This window comes from Cornus florida, unplaced genomic scaffold (assembly GCF_030987335.1).
Source record: "Cornus florida cultivar Cherokee Brave unplaced genomic scaffold, ASM3098733v1 CherokeeBrave_3.0.0_Hap2_Chr11, whole genome shotgun sequence".
Taxonomy (NCBI): Eukaryota; Viridiplantae; Streptophyta; class Magnoliopsida; order Cornales; family Cornaceae; genus Cornus; species Cornus florida.
The window spans coordinates 97,250,467-97,256,445 of NW_026775581.1; the positions used below are offsets into that span (position 1 = coordinate 97,250,467).

General features: G+C 31.2%; 1 long non-coding RNA gene across 1 annotated transcript; it reads right to left on the reverse strand.

Annotated features, from left to right (window-relative positions):
* Positions 1-356: 356 nt before the first annotated feature.
* LOC132285621 (uncharacterized) lies at positions 357-1,808 on the reverse strand. Its single transcript, XR_009472580.1, has 2 exons — positions 1,435-1,808; positions 357-609 (listed from the first exon to the last, which is right to left on the reverse strand). It is a non-coding gene; the product is annotated as an uncharacterized LOC132285621 (long non-coding RNA).
* Between the last annotated feature and the right edge of the window lie 4,171 nt (positions 1,809-5,979).

The window sequence follows — 5,979 nt, forward strand, 5'->3', positions numbered from 1 at the left end:
GGTAGCTTGTTTTTAAAGAAGAATATCACGACGTTTACATGAAGCCCCAAAAACATTGACCACATTAGCAACATAGCTAAAAAAAGTGGTGATATCAACATGACTTTTTGCAACTTTCACAAGAGCTGACTGTAGTTGATGAGCAAAACAATGGACATAAAAAACACATTTATTTTCCTTTAAAATTAGTGTTTTTGTAACGTCTCAAAACTAATACTTTTTAAACAAAAAAAAAAAAAATTCGGCATGACCTCCCCTAAAAATAGGCCTATCACAACCTGTTTAATTGCATTTTTAACCTGTCACGGCTCAAATTCCGAATTCACTGCAATAGTAGATTATAATACACAATCAAATGACCTCGATAATACCTCAAACTAGTATTACTCTCCCCATGCATCAATAAGGTTTACATGTTATCAAATTCACATCCAAAATATCATCAAATACCTTACATTACATAACAAAGTTTTGCAAAATATACATATACACCTTCACACTTTTAGTGCTTTGCAAAAATAATGGGAGATATACAAAAGACACAAAAGTGAGCTTTTAGTATCGCTCAAGCTTGAGGTGGGTTGTCGTCCACCGGTTCTTTTCCAAGACCTGAAAAAAAATATATAAATAGTAGGGTGAGCTATATGCTCAGTAGGTGACACTTAAGACACAATTCTTGTGTCCTAATGAATCCAATCAAAGCATAGGCCAATGGGAGATAGGGATCATACAACATAGGGGATCGAATACAACATACAATTCAATTCCAATTATAAATAATGCAATGCAATGCAATGAAATACAATGCATGTCAATGACACTCCCCATTTTCATTCTCAAAACCATCACTTTCAAACGTTAATACAGCCCGCCCTTTGGTAACCCCGCCGCGACACGAGAGGAGGATTGGCTAGTGTCCCTGACCCTTGGTAACCCCGCGGCGTCATTATGGGGCCCAGCTAGCTCAACCACACTAGGGCGACTCCCTAGTCCCTTCTAGGCTATATTAATCTCCGGCCCGTTGGTAACCCCGCAGCGACCGGGTTTGTCAAAACCAATTTTTTTTTTTCCAAAACATTCATTCCCAAATCCCCATTTTCATTTCAAGACAACCACTTCCCTTTTTCATGCAACCCAATGAGATGTAGGCTCATGTCATGATCTCAATATAATGACAAATGGGAACTTAGCACAATAATAAATAAGCATGTTCTCATAGCATCATTATAGCATGTTAGTAACCTAAAAAAAAAATGTAAACAACCATCACATAGACATACTTTTCATTCAACCATGTTATACACATTTACATAACTAGCATGTTGTCAATTAAATCATTTTAATCAAAATCAACAACAATTAAACATACTATAACACACATAGAGGAGCATGATTCATTATAGAGCAAGATTCCATGGCTTAAGATGTCCCTACCTCAAAAATGAGCAAACCCTAGAAAATGGGTCCTAAATTTCGAAGTCCAAAGGGTGCACCAAATCTGGAATTGTTGGTATGGATGTGTAGAGCTCGACACAAGCTTCGTTTTGCCTCAAACGGCACCTCAATCCGACAAAAGATGAAGGAGTAATCAACAATGGAAGCTTGAAATGAAAAGAAAAGAAAAAAAAAAAAAAGACAAGAAGGAGAAGCAGAGGCGTCTGTCGGGAGAGAGAGAGAAAGGCAGAGACCAATTTTGGTCTAACAATTCACTTAAAAAGTGATGTGGGTCCCACTTCTTTTATAATTTCTTTTTCTCATTTCCTTTTTCATTTAAATCACACACCACACACACACAATTATATACAAACATCACAGTTTTAAGACCATTAAATTCACCTTGCATATTACTAGCTCCATCATATCCTTGCCCGCTAGTTATACTCAGTCCATGCTTACAAAATAGTTCATCAATTGCCATCTTAAGTGAAAGAGCAGTGGTACTTGTAACATGTTCCACACCTATAAAATGTTCAATTACATCACCATCCATATCCACATAACGAAATACAACAGCCATTTGTTCCTTTGTTGAGATGTCACGAGATTCATCAATCATGATAGAAAATAGTTCATCTCCAATATCACTAATAATAACGTTAATAGTTTCAATGGCAGCAGCATTCACAATATCCTTTTGAATATCAGGTGAGGTTAACTTAAGATTTTCAGGAGCATTCTTTAATGCTACTGATTTAACATTCTCATTATGATTAGCAAGAAACTTTAAAAGCTAGAGGAAATTTCCTTGATTACTTGAATGCTCAGATTCATCATGACCACGAAATGCAAGCCCTTGTTCTAACAAATACCGAATGCAATCAATTGATGCAGTCAAACGCTTTCGATAATCAATTCGAGTCTGGTCTGATTGCTTGAAAATTATTATTTGAATGTGTTGATTTTGATTCTTTAAAGCTTCATATTGATTCCAAGCTTGGTTGTGGGCACTATTTGGCCCTCCAACATGAATTTGAAGTCTGTCTTTCTTCTTCCAATTTGAAAATCCTTCACTAACAAAAGAGTCACCACCTGATTGTTCTCCTATATTATGCTTAAAAAGATAGCAATATAAACAAAATAATGCATCTTTTGAAATGCTGTATTCTAACCAATTAGAATAATCATTAAACCAATCAGGATTAAATCGTCTTAACGCTGATGCTTGTCCAAATTTCTTTTGTGGAAATTTATGTTTCCGAGGTTGACAAGGACCCTTTAGTATATGTGCTCTACGAATTTGGTCTTGAATATTGGGATTGTAATCTATAATCCTAGTTAGTAACCTAGGATCTGAAGGAAGATTTGGTAAGTCAATTTCCATACAACTTTTTTTTGGGTTGTCATCATTTCTTTCTTGAGGTTGATCTGAAGGAAGATTTGGTAAGTCAATTTCCATACGACTTTTTTTTAGGTTGTCATCATTTCTTTCTTGAGGTTGAGGGAATGGTAATTCTTGTATTCCTTTGTAATATCTTTTCAGAGTATTCATTGCTGTTTCAAAAATGAGTTCATTCAAATAATGAACTAAATATACTAAAAAAAAAACAATCATATTCAATGAATGAAGAATAAAATATGAAAAAGAAAATAACATAGTTACTCAAATCTTACTCTTCTAATATATTCTATATCACATATGAAAAAATAACTAAAAATAAAATTACAAGATAATTGATGACCAATTTCATTCCAAAAAATTTCATGTTAACAAACATTCTTAATAAGTAATAACTACCATGTCTATCAATCTACTCATAATAAAAATTCATTCATATTAAAAATAAAATAAAAAAACAAAGATATGAAGATAACTAACCTTATAAGTTAAAACCATATAATCCAATCAATCGAAAAATTTGATAGAGTAAGTGAATATGTGATTTCATTGATTTGGGCTGCAAGTCTGCAAATTAAAAAAAATACAATTACACAAACTAAATTTTGAAAGAACAAGCCCTAAAATAATTTTGATAGAAATAACTAATAATTTTTCTAATTAAAATAATAATATCAAATAACAATTGTAAATTTAGATGATAAAAAAAAAATAGTACGACTTACCAGAGTCTCTGTCTACTGGTAAAATAGTATGCTTGCTCCGCTTGCTTTTTTTGAATTGTGAATTTGTGAAATGTTGAAGACTTGCGTAAAGAAAAATATTGAAGAGTGAAAAATTGAAAATGCGATGGAAACAACGCATTTGCCTATGGTAAAGTTAAAAAAGTGATAATATCTTGTATTTTTTGAAAAAAGTGGGGAAAAATATTATATTTGGAAAAAGTCAAAAAAATATCATATTATTTGGGAAAGTAGAATATAATATTTTAGGAAAGTAGAAAAAATATTATATTTTGTGGTAAAGTGTAAAACTGTGAATGAGCTTTTGATTTTATATATATAGTATATATATATGTGCACTGTCCAACCATAAAATCTTTCCATATAAAAAAAAAAAAAAAATAAAAAAAATTAAAAGTTCAGTGGGGGCAGTTATCCCCACTTGTCCCTCTGTGGCTACGCCACTGATTTTTATTCATCATTTTGGTTTGAACATAAAATGAAGGGCATAAATAATCAAACCAAAAGCTAAGAAAAAGTCCCTTTCAGTTTCAGGGGGGGCAGGTGACCAAATTAATGGGCCAGAGTGATCCACTAGTTTTTGTTGGCATTTGTAAATGCAAACATTTTGGTCCGTGGTTGGATGCAAAATACAAGTCCAGCCCATAGGGAATGATCCAATCACACACTTCTATGAACATGCACATTAAAAACTAAAGTGATCTGATAATGGTAAAAATGCCCCTTAATATAATTTTTTTTTTTAAAAAAATTAGGTTTTTAAAAAATAATTTTCATTTGTTCCTTCTAATTTTAAAAAAACATAAGAAAATTTTAAAAATTAAGCACCATTAATATATGTATTTTAAAAGTTTTCTTTAAAGTGATTTTCGTTTTAGGTTTTCTTTTCATTCTAATTTTTAAAAATAGAAAATTTAAAAAATGCAAAAGAGTTTCAAGATATTTTCATTTTCTTATAGACCCCTCTTATATATATATATATATAATTGATTTTTCTGCTCCAGTATAACATTTTCTAATAGAAAAATGATGAAAAGTAGTAAGGTTATGTTTTACAGATATGAAATTGGAGTTTTAAAATTAGTAAAATTGGAGAAAAGCAACGAACCAAAAATTTCTCCAATTTTTTACTGCCTAACACATTTTTAACAATTTTCTTTTCACTTACTATTTTTTCTTTCCCGATCAAGAAGTAATTTTTCATCTCCTCATTTCATTTCCATTTTGAGTTCAAGAAGCATCAACTATAGGAGGTGGGGAAGGACCATCAATTGTATTTTACAAAGAAAATGGCATTAATGATGGTGACATCTTCTTGTTCCTGCCCATTATCTTCCACTTCTTCATCTTCAAAATTTCAAAGAATAAAGTATAAGATGTAAGAACAAAATTGCATTTAACAATTGAAATAAGTTCCCAATATATTATTGTGTTTGGCTCAAAAATCTTAACCTCCATTGATAATCTCAATGTATTGTGTGATTTGGTTTGAAAAGAAAGTCGATCACATTTCAGTATTAACTCATCAATTATTCACTTATTAGCTTTTTTTAATTTTAATTTTGATGACTATTCATCACTTTGTGGTGCGCAATTTTGTTTGCCAGTGGCCACTAAAATCTAATTCTTCCTATTCTTTATCATTTTATTTATATATTTAACTCGATATTAATTATTATAATATTGCTTCAAAATTTTAAAGTAATTATGTCACAAGTTAAATTAAAAACTACAAATAATATTACGCCATCAAATAATAAATCATCTAGCCTTAACCCCTTTTTTTTCTTAAATAAAATGCGCTCATAAAATTCTAAAAGTTATAATATTTTCTTATATTTATCTCATCTATACTTAAAAAACTTTCGAGTGGGACTTTGTTGACACCTATTTTGGCATTTGGATTGTAGACCCATTTTAATACATGGGTCATAGAAGTTATTTGGTCTATGAATTTATGATTGGGCTGAAGAAGGTTTGGATTAGCAATTTAACTGGCAAGGACGTGGATTGTGAGAAGATATTGGGCTCAAGGATGTAGTAAGGAATTCGGGCTTGGAGGCATTGGTGCAGTGACGTGGCAGATTATACACAAGGGCATTACTAATCAGATTGAATATTTTTTGAACTTTTTGAGGAATAAGTTTATGTGATTTTTTGAGTTAGTATTTATCTAGAATTAGTTATTTTAAAAGTGGTAGTTAGTTAGGCTATCTGTAGGATTTGTTTAGTTTGAATAATATAGAGTTTTATTGTAATTAGAATACTTATTTGAAGGTATTTGTTTTGTAATTCATTCTAAAAATAATCAAAGAGGCATGCTTTGCAAGAGGTCTAGAACCTTCAGAATCATTATTATTATTTGTTTGCTTTCTCAAGCTTTTCCAAGAATAGCAACCT